Source organism: Pleurodeles waltl, chromosome 4_2, assembly GCF_031143425.1.
Source record: "Pleurodeles waltl isolate 20211129_DDA chromosome 4_2, aPleWal1.hap1.20221129, whole genome shotgun sequence".
NCBI classification, from domain to species: domain Eukaryota; kingdom Metazoa; phylum Chordata; class Amphibia; order Caudata; family Salamandridae; genus Pleurodeles; species Pleurodeles waltl.
The window spans coordinates 856121984-856136649 of record NC_090443.1 but is presented as its reverse complement, the minus strand read 5'-3'; positions in this window follow the sequence as shown (position 1 = coordinate 856136649).

Sequence of the window (14666 nt, the reverse complement as noted above, 5' to 3'; positions counted from 1 at the left end):
GCAGAAATACAACAAATCCAATTGAAATCCCTCAAAGAAATCCATAGTGTCCAGGTTCTATTAAAAAAGCAAAAACTTGTTTTAAAAAAGAACTGCCCCAGGAAAACCTGAAAACGGAAATCAAAGTAAAAACCATTGTTTTATCACAAACCAAAACTGATCCCCTTAAAAAACATAAACTCCAAATGCCCTTAGAACATTTTTGTAGACAAAAACCTGTAAAGCAAATTAAAAAGACCTACGTGCAAAAAACATTACATTCCTATAAAGATATATACATCAAAATAAATATAACTGACATCACATAATTAATAGCATAGTGATACGTTAATCAAATACTATACAAAAGTGCAAAATGGCAAACCAGTGAAAACCACTACATCTAAATATACACAAATGCCCCAAATAACACTATAACACTATAACTAACTTTTAAACCTCCCTCCTAAATGCTCTAAATGCTCCATGCTATCAAACTCTTTACAAAAATCCTTAAAAAAGAACACACCTGTTTCAATGAATACCAGTACTCTACAGTGACCTGATTCTAGGCAAATAGAATGAAATAGCATAAATAGATTTTAAAGTAAGACTATCCCCCCATAAAAATGAAACGGAAATGTTGTGAAAATGTTGAATATATGTATAAAAAATGAAAAAAATAATTAAGCTTGCAAAATGTATCAGACAATGTTTTAAAAAATTATGAAAAAAATGTTTAGTATAAAATAATAGCAAAACACATACAAATATTTAATGTATGCTAGTGAAACATGTTAAAATAATGATGAAAATATGTATATTAAACAATTAACAATAAAAAATAAAAGTTGAAAATGTACAACATAAATATGTTAAATAAAATGCTTTATGTTCATTCATCATTCCACACCTAAGCTATGTCACTAGCACTTTGAAATAGTGCATTATGAGCCGCACCTGCTTTTTTAACCATTTTTTATGATTGTAATGTATAATGAAACATAGATTACCTGCTTACCATATTTTATAATTGCACATTATAGTAAACTATGTTATTGGTACTTTAATGGACTTGATTGTTAAAATCAGTGGTTCCCAACCTTTTGACTTATGTGGACCCCACTTTATGATTACTAGAACCCAGGGACCCCCACTGACTCATTATTGGAGTCCATGGACCCCCACTAAGTCATTACTGCCAGCTGGGGACCTAATCTGTTTATATTGTTCAAATTTCTAAGCAGTCGCGGACTCCCTGAGGAGTCTTCGTGACCCTCTGGGGTCCCCGGACCACAGGTTGGGAACCACTGGTCGAAATAAAGTATTTTTTCAATCAGTACAATATAAATATGTATATAAATATGATATATCTGTTATTTATTATTAAAAAATAATAAAAACATATTGTATCTACTTAACATGTTTTATTTTTACATAAAGTATATATATAAAGCAGAATATAAATCTGTGGAATAAATAAAAATGGAAGTGAATTAAAATAGAAAAATGTGTGATTTCATTATTATACAAAGTGTGGGGAAAGTATTGGACACCTAGGGGGTTCCATTTACTATTCCCAAGCCAATCCAATCCAATTTGGAGGAATGTGTTAGACACTAAAAGGGTGACATTTGCTATTCCCAATCTACCCTAGTCAATTTTGGGACGGTGTTGAACACTAAAGGGGTGACACTTACTATTGCCACTCCAAACCAAATCAATTTGGAGAAGGTGTTGAGGACTAAAGGGGTTACATTTACTATTCCCACTCAAACTAAACCAATTTAGGGGAAGGTGCTGGACATTAAAAGGGTGACATGTATTATTCTCCCTCACATGTAAACCAATTTGAGGAAAGTGTTGGACACTAAAGGGGTGAAACGTCCTATTCCCACTGAAATCTAACCCGATTTGGCGAAGATGTAGGACACTAAATGGGTGACATTTACTATTCTCACTCCAATCTAAACTAATTTGAGGATGGTGTTGGATGCTAAAGTGGTGACATTTACTATTCCCACTCCCATCTAAACCAATTTGGGGAAAGCGCTGGACACTAGAGAGGTGATATTTAATATTTCCAGTCCAACCTAAACCAATTTGGGGAAGAAGCTGGACACCAAAAGGGTTACATTTACTATTCCCATTCCATTCTAATTAAATTTGGTGGAAAGTGTTGGACACTAAAGGGGATACATTTATTATTCCCACTCTAACCTAATTCAATTTGGGGAAGGTGTTGGATGCCAAAGGGGTGACAGTTACTATTCCCACTCCTATCTAATTCAATTTTGAAAAGGTGTTGGGCACTAAAGGAGTGACATTTACTATTCCCACTCCAATCTCAACCAATTTGAAGAAGAGTTTTGATAATAAAAGGGTGACATTTACTATTCCCATTGCAATCTGATCTCATTTGGGGGAAGGCGTTGAACACTAAATGGGTGACATTTACTATTCCAAGTCTAACCTAAACCGATTTGGGGAAGGCGTTGGACACCAAATGGGTTACATTGACTATTCCCACTCCAATCTAACCCAATTTGGAGGAAGGTGTTGGACACTAAAGGAGGTGTAAAATTTACTGTTCCACTGTAATCGTGATCAATTTGGGGGAAGATGTTGGACACTAAAGGGGTGACATTTATTATTCCCACTCCAATCTAGCCATATTGGGGGAAGATGCAGGAAAATAAAATGTTGAAATTTATAATATCTACTTCAAAATAGATCATTTTGCATAGTATGTCAGAAAATAAAAATATGACCCACGCAATCAATAGTCCATAGTCTAACATTTTTTAATAGAATTTTTTTTAAATATATGTTTTATAAAATGAATAATTTAATTACTATTATGATTCAATATATTGTTGAGAATATTTATTACCATAAACTTCAAAATATATAATAAAAATAAATTCATAATACAAATCAACAATCATAAATTTCAAAACTAATTAGACATGTATTTTGTATTTTAACCCCTTCGCTGCCAGGCCTTTTCCCCCTCCTGTGCCGGGCCTTTTTTTGCCTATTTGGGGCAGTTCGCGCTTAGGCCCTCATAACTTTTTGTCCACATAAGCTAACCAAGCCAAATTTGCGTCCTTTTTTTCCAACATCCTAGGGATTCTAGAGGTACCCAGACTTTGTGGGTTCCCCTGAAGGAGGCCAAGAAATTGGCCAAAATACAGTGAAAATTTCGTTTTTTTCAAAAAAATTGGAAAAAGTGGCTGCAGAAGAAGGCTTGTGGTTTTTCCCCTGAAAATGGCATCAACAAAGGGTTTGCAGTGCTAAACTCAGCAGCTTCCCAGCTTTCAGGAACAGGCAGACTTGAATCAGAAAACCCAATTTTTCAACACAATTTTGGCATTTTACTGGGGCATACCCCATTTGTGCAATTTTTTGTGCTTTCAGCCTCCTTCCAGTCAGTGACAGGAATGGTCATGAAACCAATGCTGGATCCCAGAAACCTAAACATTTCTGAAAAGTAGACAAAATTCTGAATTCAGCAAGGGGTCATTTGTGTAGATCCTACAAGGGTTTCCTACAGAAAATAACAGCTGAAAAAGAAAAATATTGAAATTGAGGTGAAAAAACCATAAATTTTTCTCTACGTTTTACTCTGTAACTTTTCCCTGCAATGTCAGATTATCGAAAGCAATATACCGTTACGTCTGCTGGACTCCTCTGGTTGTGGGGATATATAGGGTTTGTAGGTTCATCAAGAACCCGAGGAACCCAGAGCCAATAAATGAGCTGCACCCTGCAGTGCGTTTTCATTCTATACCGGGTACACAGCAATTCATTTGCTGAAATATAAGGAGTAAAAAATTGCTATCAAGAAAACCTTTGCATTTCCAAAAAGGGCACAAGATAAGGTGTTGAGGAGCAGTGGTTATTTGCACATCTCTGAATTCCGGGGTGACCATAGTAGCACGTGAATTACAGGGAATTTCTCAAATAGATGTCTTTTTTACACACACTCCTATATTTGGAAGGAAAAAATGTAGAGAAAGACAAGGGGCAATAGTACTTGTTTTGCTAATCTATGTTCCCCCAAGTCTCCCGATAAAAATGGTACCTCACTTGTGTGGGTAGGCCTAGCACCCGCGACAGGATATGCCCCAAAACACAACGTGGACACATCACAGAAAACAGAGCTGTTTTTAGCAAAGTGACTACCTGTAGATTTTGGCCTCTAGCTCAGCCGCCACCTAGGGAAACCTACCAAACCTGTGCATTTCTGAAAACTAGAGACCTAGGGGAATCCAAGGAGGGGTGACTTGTGTGGCTCGGACCAGGTTCTGTTACCCAGAATCCTTTGCAAACCTCAAAATTTGGTTAAAAAAACACATGTTCCTCACATTTCTGTGGCAGAAAGTTCTGGAATCTGAGAGGAGCCACAAATTTCCTTCCACCCAGCGTTCCCCCACGTCTCCCAATAAAAATGATACCTCACTTGTGTGGGTAGGCCTAGCACCCGCGACAGGATATGCCCCAAAACACAACGTGGACATATCACAGAAAACAGAGCTGTTTTTAGCAAAGTGACTACCTGTAGATTTTGGCCTCTAGCTTAGCCGCCACCTAGGGAAACCTACCAAACCTGTGCATTTCTGAAAACTAGAGACCTAGGGGAATCCAAGGAGGGGTGACTTGTGTGGCTCGGACCAGGTTCTGTTACCCAGAATCCTTTGCAAACCTCAAAATTTGGCTAAAAAAACACATGATCCTCACATTTCTGTGGCAGAAAGTTCTGGAATCTGAGAGGAGCCACAAATTTCCTTCCACCCAGCGTTCCCCCACGTCTCCCGATAAAAATGATACCTCACTTGTGTGGGTAGGCCTAGCGCCCGCGACAGGATATGCCCCAAAACACAACGTGGACATATCACAGAAAACAGAGCTGTTTTTAGCATAGTGACTACCTGTAGATTTTGGCCTCTAGCTCAGCCGCCACCTAGGGAAACCTACCAAACCTGTGCATTTCTGAAAACTAGAGACCTAGGGGAATCCAAGGAGGGGTGACTTGCGGGGCTCGGACCAGGTTCTGTTACCCAGAATCCTTTGCAAACCTCAAAATTTGGCTAAAAAAACACATGTTCCTCACATTTCTGTGGCAGAAAGTTCTGGAATCTGAGAGGAGCCACAAATTTCCTTCCACCCAGCGTTCCCCCACGTCTCCCGATAAAAATGATACCTCACTTGTGTGGGTAGGCCTAGCGCCCGCGACAGAATATGCCCCAAAACACAACGTGGACATATCACAGAAAACAGAGCTGTTTTTAGCAAAGTGACTACCTGTAGATTTTGGCCTCTAGCTCAGCCGCCACCTAGGGAAACCTACCAAACCTGTGCATTTCTGAAAACTAGAGACCTAGGGGAATCCAAGGAGGGGTGACTTGCGGGGCTCGGACCAGGTTCTGTTACCCAGAATCCTTTGCAAATCTCAAAATTTGGCTAAAAAAACACATGTTCCTCACATTTCTGTGACAGAAAGTTCTGGAATCTGAGAGGAGCCACAAATTTCCTTCCACCCAGCGTTCCCCCACGTCTCCCGATAAAAATGATACCTCACTTGTGTGGGTAGGCCTAGCGCCCGCGACAGGATATGCCCCAAAACACAACGTGGACATATCACAGAAAACAGAGCTGTTTTTAGCAAAGTGACTACCTGTAGATTTTGGCCTCTAGCTCAGCCGCCACCTAGGGAAACCTACCAAACCTGTGCATTTCTGAAAACTAGAGATCTAGGGGAATCTAAGGAGGGGTGACTTGCGGGGCTCGGACCAGGTTCTGTTACCCAGAATCCTTTGCAAACCTCAAAATGTGGCTAAAAAAACACATGTTCCTCACATTTCTGTGGCAGAAAGTTCTGGAATCTGAGAGGAGCCACAAATTTCCTTCCACCCAGCGTTCCCCCACGTCTCCCGATAAAAATGATACCTCACTTGTGTGGGTAGGCCTAGCGCCCGCGACAGGATATGCCCCAAAACACAACGTGGACATATCACAGAAAACAGAGCTGTTTTTAGCAAAGTGACTACCTGTAGATTTTGGCCTCTAGCTCAGCCGGCACCTAGGGAAACCTACCAAACCTGTGCATTTCTGAAAACTAGAGACCTAGGGGAATCCAAGGAGGGGTGACTTGTGTGGCTCGGACCAGGTTCTGTTACCCAGAATCCTTTGCAAACCTCAAAATTTGGCTAAAAAAACACATGTTCCTCACATTTCTGTGGCAGAAAGTTCTGGAATCTGAGAGGAGCCACAAATTTCCTTCCACCCAGCATTCCCCCACGTCTCCCGATAAAAATGATACCTCACTTGTGTGGGTAGGCCTAGCGTCCGCGACAGGATATGCCCCAAAACACAACGTGGACACATCACAGAAAACAGAGCTGTTTTTAGCAAAGTGACTACCTGTAGATTTTGGCCTCTAGCTCAGCCGCCACCTAGGGAAACCTACCAAACCTGTACATTTCTGAAAACTAGAGACCTAGGGGAATCCAAGGAGGGGTGACTTGTGTGGCTCGGACCAGGTTCTGTTACCCAGAATCCTTTGCAAACCTCAAAATTTGGCTAAAAAAAACACATGTCCCTCACATTTCTGTGGCAGAAAGTTCTGGAATCTGAGAGGAGCTACAAATTTCCTTCCACCCAGCGTTCCCCCAAGTCTCCCGATAAAAATGATACCTCACTTGCGTGGGTAGGCCTAGCGCCGGCGACAGGAAACACCCCAAAGCGCAACGTGGACACATCCTAAATTTTGGAAAAAAACAGAGGTGTTTTTTGCGAAGTGCCTCCCTGTAGATTTTGGCCTCTAGCTCAGCCGGCACCTAGGGAAACCTACCAAACCTGTGCATTTCTGAAAACTAGAGACCTCGGGGAATCCAAGGAGGGGTGACTTGCGGGGCTCGGACCAGGTTCTGTTACCCAGAATCCTTTGCAAACCTCAAAATTTGGCTAAAAATACACATGTTACTCACATTTCTGTGGCAGAAAGTTCTGGAATCTGAGAGGAGCCACAAATTTCCTTCTACCCAGTGTTCCCCCAAGTCTCCCGATAAAAATTATACCTCACTTGCGTGGGTAGGCCTAGCGCCGGCGACAGGAAACACCCCAAAGCGCAACGTGGACACATCCTAAATTTTGGAAAAAAACAGAGGTGTTTTTTGCGAAGTGCCTACCTGTAGATTTTGGCCTCTAGCTCAGCCGCCACCTAGGGAAACCTACCAAACCTGTGCATTTCTGAAAACTAGAGACCTAGGGGAATCCAAGAAGGGGTGACTTGCGGGGCTCGGACCAGGTTCTGTTACCCAGAATCCTTTGCAAACCTCAAAATTTGGCTAAAAAAAACACATGTCCCTCACATTTCTGTGGCAGAAAGTTCTGGAATCTGAGAGGAGCTACAAATTTCCTTCCACCCAGCGTTCCCCCAAGTCTCCCGATAAAAATGATACCTCACTTGCGTGGGTAGGCCTAGCGCCGGCGACAGGAAACACCCCAAAGCGCAACGTGGACACATCCTAAATTTTGGAAAAAAACAGAGGTGTTTTTTGCGAAGTGCCTCCCTGTAGATTTTGGCCTCTAGCTCAGCCGGCACCTAGGGAAACCTACCAAACCTGTGCATTTCTGAAAACTAGAGACCTAGGGGAATCCAAGGAGGGGTGACTTGCGGGGCTCGGACCAGGTTCTGTTACCCAGAATCCTTTGCAAACCTCAAAATTTGGCTAAAAATACACATGTTACTCACATTTCTGTGGCAGAAAGTTCTGGAATCTGAGAGGAGCCACAAATTTCCGTCTACCCAGCGTTCCCCCAAGTCTCCCGATAAAAATGATACCTCACTTGTGTGGGTAGGACTAGCGCCCACGAAAGGAAAGGGCCCAAAACACAACGTGGACACATCACATTTTTTTATAAAAAGCAGTGCCTACCTGTGGATTTTGGCCTGTAGCTCAGCCGACACCTGAGGAAACCTAGCAAACCAGTGCATTTTTGAAAACTAGAAACCCAGGGGAATCCAAGATGGGGTGACTTGCGGGGCTCTGACCAGGTTATGTTACCCAGAATCCTTTGCAAACATCAAAATTTGGCCCAAAAAACACTTTTTCCTCTCATTTCGGTGACAGAAAGTTCTGGAATCTGAGAGGAGCCACAAATTTCCTTCCACCCAGCGTTCCCCTAAGTCTCTCGATAAAAATGGTACATCACTTCTGTGGGTAGGCCTAGCGCCCACAAAAGGAAATGGCCCAAAACACAACGTGGACACAACATATTTTTTCACAGAAAACAGAGGTGTTTTTTGCAAGGTGCCTACCTGTGGTGTTTGGCCTGTAGCTCAGCCGGCCCCAGGGGGGGGGGGCAGAAATGCCCTAAAATAAATTTGCCCCCCCAACCCCCACCCTCCCCCGCCGGGAGCGACCCTTGCCTACGGGGTCGCTCCCCCTGCGTGACATTGGCACCAAAAAACAAATCCCCAGTGCCTAGTGGTTTCTGTCCCCTTGGGGGCAGGTTGACCTAAACTCAGCCAATCTGCAAGGGGGGCAGAAATGGCCTAAATACAATTTGTCCCCCAGGGGAGCGACTTTTGCCTGATGGGTCGCTCCCCATCTCTAAAAAAAAAAAACAAAGAAAAAAAAGAAAAATTCCCCTGGCGCCTAGAGGTTTCTGCCCCCCCCCCCCGGGGGGAGATCGGCCTAATAATAGGCCGATCTGCCCCCCGGGGTGGCAGAAATGGGCTAAAATAAATTTGCCCCCCCAACACCCACCCCCCCCGGGAGTGACCCTTGCCTACGGGGTCGCTCCCCCTGCGTGACATTGGCGCCAAAAAACAAATCCCCGGTGCCTAGTGGTTTCTGCCCCCTTGGGGGCAGATTGACCTAAAATTGGCCAATCTGCCCCCAGGGGGGCAGAAATGGTCTAAATACAATTTGCCCCCCCAGGGGAGCGACCCTTGCCTGATGGGTCGCTCCCCATCTCTAAAAAAAGAAACAACAACAAAAAAAAAAACACAAAAAAAAAATTGCCCTGGTGCCTAGAGTGTTCTGCCCCCCCCCCCCGGGGGCAGTTCGGCCTAATAATAGGCCGATCTGTCCCCCGGGGGGGCAGAAATGGCCTAAAAAAAATTTGCCCCCCCCAACCCCCACCCCCCCCCCGGGAGCGACCCTTGCCTACGGGGTCGCTCCCCCTGCGTGACATTGGCGCCAAAAAACAAATCCCCGGTGCCTAGTGGTTTCTGCCCCCTTGGGGGCAGATTGACCTAAAATTGGCCAATCTGCCCCCAGGGGGGCAGAAATGGTCTAAATACAATTTGCCCCCCCAGGGGAGCGACCCTTGCCTGATGGGTCGCTCCCCATCTCTAAAAAAAGAAACAACAACAAAAAAAAAAACACAAAAAAAAATTGCCCTGGTGCCTAGAGTGTTCTGCCCCCCCCCCCCCGGGGGCAGTTCGGCCTAATAATAGGCCGATCTGTCCCCCGGGGGGGCAGAAATGGCCTAAAATAAATTTGCCCCCCCCCAACCCCCACCCCCCCCGGGAGCGACCCTTGCCTACGGGGTCGCTCCCCCTGCGTGACATTGGCGCCAAAAAACAAATCCCCGGTGCCTAGTGGTTTCTGCCCCCTTGGGGGCAGATTGACCTAAAATTGGCCAATCTGCCCCCAGGGGGGCAGAAATGGTCTAAATACAATTTGCCCCCCCAGGGGAGCGACCCTTGCCTGATGGGTCGCTCCCCATCTCTAAAAAAAGAAACAACAAAAAAAAAAAAACACAAAAAAAAAATTGCCCTGGTGCCTAGAGTGTTCTGCCCCCCCCCCCGGGGGCAGTTCGGCCTAATAATAGGCCGATCTGTCCCCCGGGGGGGCAGAAATGGCCTAAAATAAATTTGCCCCCCCAACCCCCACCCCCCCCGGGAGCGACCCTTGCCTACGGGGTCGCTCCCCCTGCGTGACATTGGCGCCAAAAAACAAATCCCCGGTGCCTAGTGGTTTCTGCCCCCTTGGGGGCAGATTGACCTAAAATTGGCCAATCTGCCCCCAGGGGGGCAGAAATGGTCTAAATACAATTTGCCACCCCAGGGGAGCGACCCTTGCCTGATGGGTCGCTCCCCATCTCTAAAAAAAGAAACAACAAAAAAAAAAAAACACACAAAAAAAATTGCCCTGGTGCCTAGAGTGTTCTGCCCCCCCCCCCCCGGGGGCAGTTCGGCCTAATAATAGGCCGATCTGTCCCCCGGGGGGGCAGAAATGGCCTAAAATAAATTTGCCCCCCCAACCCCCATCCCCCCCCGGGAGCGACCCTTGCCTACGGGGTCGCTCCCCCTGCGTGACATTGGCGCCAAAAAACAAATCCCCGGTGCCTAGTGGTTTCTGCCCCCTTGGGGGCAGATTGACCTAAAATTGGCCAATCTGCCCCCAGGGGGGCAGAAATGGTCTAAATACAATTTGCCACCCCAGGGGAGCGACCCTTGCCTGATGGGTCGCTCCCCATCTCTAAAAAAAGAAACAAAAAAAAAAAAACAGCCCAAAAAAAAATTGCCCTGGCGTCTAGAGTGTTCTGCCCCCCCCCCGGGGGGTAGTTCGGCCTAATAATAGGCCGATCTGTCCCCCGGGGGGGCAGAAATGGCCTAAAATAAATTTGCCCCCCCCAACACCCACCCCCCCCCGGGAGCGACCCTTGCCTACGGGGTCGCTCCCCCTGCGAGACATTGGCGCCAAAAAACAAATCCCCGGTGCCTAGTGGTTTCTGCCCCCTTGGGGGCAGGTTGACCTAAACTCAGCCAATCTGCCCCCAAGGGGGGCAGAAATGGCCTAAATACAATTTGTCCCCCAGGGGAGCGACCCTTGCCTGATGGGTTGCTCCCCATCTCTAAAAAAAGAAACAACAAAAAAAAAACACAAAAAAAAAATTGCCCTGGCGTCTAGAGTGTTCTGCCCCCCCCCGGGGGGCAGTTCGGCCTAATAATAGGCCGATCTGTCCCCCGGGGGGGCAGAAATGGCCTAAAATAAATTTGCCCCCTCAACTCCCACCCCCCCCCCCCGGGAGCGACCCTTGCCTACGGGGTCGCTCCCCCTGCGTAACATTGGTGCCAAAAAACAAATCCCCGGTGCCTAGTGGTTTCTGCCCCCTTGGGGGCAGGTTGACCTAAACTCAGCCAATCTGCCCCCAAGGGGGGCAGAAATGGCCTAAATACAATTTGTCCCCCAGGGGAGCGACTTTTGCCTGATGGGTCGCTCCCCATCTCTAAAAAAAAAAAACAAAGAAAAAAAAAAAAGAAAAAAAAGAAAAATTCCCCTGGCGCCTAGAGGTTTCTGCCCCCCCCCCCCGGGGGCAGATCGGCCTAATAATAGGCCGATCTGCCCCCCGGGGGGGCAGAAATGGGCTAAAATAAATTTGCCCCCCCAACCCCCACCCTCCCCCGCCGGGAGCGACCCTTGCCTACGGGGTCGCTCCCCCTGCGTGACATTGGCACCAAAAAACAAATCCCCGGTGCCTAGTGGTTTCTGCCCCCTTGGGGGCAGATTGACCTAAAATTGGCCAATCTGCCCCCAGGGGGGCAGAAATGGTCTAAATACAATTTGCCCCCCCAGGGGAGCGACCCTTGCCTGATGGGTCGCTCCCCATCTCTAAAAAAAGAAACAACAACAAAAAAAAAAACACAACAAAAAAAATTGCCCTGGTGCCTAGAGTGTTCTGCCGCCCCCCCCCCCGGGGGCAGTTCGGCCTAATAATAGGCCGATCTGTCCCCCGGGGGGGCAGAAATGGCCTAAAATAAATTTGCCCCCCCAACCCCCACCCCCCCCGGGAGCGACCCTTGCCTACGGGGTCGCTCCCCCTGCGTGACATTGGCGCCAAAAAACAAATCCCCGGTGCCTAGTGGTTTCTGCCCCCTTGGGGGCAGATTGACCTAAAATTGGCCAATCTGCCCCCAGGGGGGCAGAAATGGTCTAAATACAATTTGCCCCCCCAGGGGAGCGACCCTTGCCTGATGGGTCGCTCCCCATCTCTAAAAAAAGAAACAACAAAAAAAAAAAAACACAAAAAAAAAATTGCCCTGGTGCCTAGAGTGTTCTGCCCCCCCCCCCCCCGGGGGCAGTTCGGCCTAATAATAGGCCGATCTGTCCCCCGGGGGGGCAGAAATGGCCTAAAATAAATTTGCCCCCCCAACACCCAACCCCCCCGGGAGCGACCCTTGCCTACGGGGTCGCTCCCCCTGCGTGACATTGGCGCCAAAAAACAAATCCCCGGTGCCTAGTGGTTTCTGCCCCCTTGGGGGCAGATTGACCTAAAATTGGCCAATCTGCCCCCAGGGGGGCAGAAATGGTCTAAATACAATTTGCCCCCCCAGGGGAGCGACCCTTGCCTGATGGGTCGCTCCCCATCTCTAAAAAAAGAAACAACAAAAAAAAAAAAACACAAAAAAAAATTGCCCTTGTGCCTAGAGTGTTCTGCCCCCCCCCCCGGGGGCAGTTCGGCCTAATAATAGGCCGATCTGTCCCCCGGGGGGGCAGAAATGGCCTAAAATAAATTTGCCCCCCCAACCCCCATCCCCCCCCGGGAGCGACCCTTGCCTACGGGGTCGCTCCCCCTGCGTGACATTGGCGCCAAAAAACAAATCCCCAGTGCCTAGTGGTTTCTGCCCCCTTGGGGGCAGATTGACCTAAAATTGGCCAATCTGCCCCCAGGGGGGCAGAAATGGTCTAAATACAATTTGCCCCCCCCAGGGGAGCGACCCTTGCCTGATGGGTCGCTCCCCATCTCTAAAAAAAGAAACAACAAAAAAAAAACACACAAAAAAAAAATTGCCCTGGCGTCTAGAGTGTTCTGCCCCCCCCGGGGGGCAGTTCGGCCTAATAATAGGCCGATCTGTCCCCCGGGGGGGCAGAAATGGCCTAAAATAAATTTGCCCCCTCAACTCCCACCCCCCCCCCCCGGGAGCGACCCTTGCCTACGGGGTCGCTCCCCCTGCGTAACATTGGTGCCAAAAAACAAATCCCCGGTGCCTAGTGGTTTCTGCCCCCTTGGGGGCAGATTGACCTAAAATTGGCCAATCTGCCCCCAGGGGGGCAGAAATGGTCTAAATACAATTTGCCCCCCCAGGTGAGCGACCCTTGCCTGATGGGTCGCTCCCCATCTCTAAAAAAAGAAACAACAAAAAAAAAAAACACAAAAAATAAATTGCCCTGGCGCCTAGAGTGTTCTGCCCCCCCCCCCGGGGGCTGTTCGGCCTAATAATAGGCCGATCTGTCCCCCGGGGGGCAGATATGGCCTAAAATAAATTTGCCCCCCCAACCCCCCCCCCGGGAGCGACCCTTGCCTACGGGGTCGCTCCCCCTGCGTGACATTGGCGCCAAAAAACAAATCCCCGGTGCCTAGTGGTTTCTGCCCCCTTGGGGGCAGATTGACCTAAAATTGGCCAATCTGCCCCCAGGGGGGCAGAAATGGTCTAAATACAATTTGCCCCCCCAGGGGAGCGACCCTTGCCTGATGGGTCGCTCCCCATCTCTAAAAAAAGAAACAACAAAAAAAAAAAAAATTGCCCTGGCGCCTAGAGTGTTCTGCCCCCCCCCCCCCGGGGGCAGTTCGGCCTAATAATAGGCCGATCTGTCCCCCGGGGGGGCAGAAATGGCCTAAAATAAATTTGCCCCCCCAACCCCCACCCCCCCCGGGAGCGACCCTTGCCTACGGGGTCGCTCCCCCTGCGTGACATTGGCGCCAAAAAACAAATCCCCGGTGCCTAGTGACTTCTGCCCCCTTGGGGGCAGATTGACCTAAAATTGGCCAATCTGCCCCCAGGGGGGCAGAAATGGTCTAAATACAATTTGCCCCCCCAGGGGAGCGACCCTTGCCTGATGGGTCGCTCCCCTTCTCTAAAAAAAGAAACAACAAAAAAAAAAAACACAACAAAAAAAATTGCCCTGGCTCTTAGAGTGTTCTGCCCCCCACCCCGGGGGCAGTTCGGCCTAATAATAGGCCGATCTGTCCCCCGGGGGGGCAGAAATGGCCTAAAATAAATTTGCCCCCCCAACCCCCACCCCCCCCCCGGAGCGACCCTTGCCTACGGGGTCGCTCCCCCTGCGTGACATTGGCGCCAAAAAACAAATCCCCGGTGCCTAGTGGTTTCTGCCCCCTTGGGGGCAGATTGACCTAAAATTGGCCAATCTGCCCCCAGGGGGGCAGAAATGGTCTAAATACAATTTGCCCCCCCAGGGGAGCGACCCTTGCCTGATGGGTCGCTCCCCATCTCTAAAAAAAGAAACAACAAAAAAAAAAAACACAAAAAAAATTGCCCTGGTGCCTAGAGTGTTCTGCCCCCCCCCCGGGGGCAGTTCGGCCTAATAATAGGCCGATCTGTCCCCCGGGGGGGCAGAAATGGCCTAAAATAAATTTGCCCCCCCAACCCCCATCCCCCCCCGGGAGCGACCCTTGCCTACGGGGTCGCTCCCCCTGCGTGACATTGGCGCCAAAAAACAAATCCCCAGTGCCTAGTGGTTTCTGCCCCCTTGGGGGCAGATTGACCTAAAATTGGCCAATCTGCCCCCAGGGGGGCAGAAATGGTCTAAATACAATTTGCCCCCCCAGGGGAGCGACCCTTGCCTGATGGGTCGCTCCCCATCTCTAAAAAAAGAAACAACAAAAAAAAAACACACAAAAAAAAAATTGCCCTGGCGTCTAGAGTG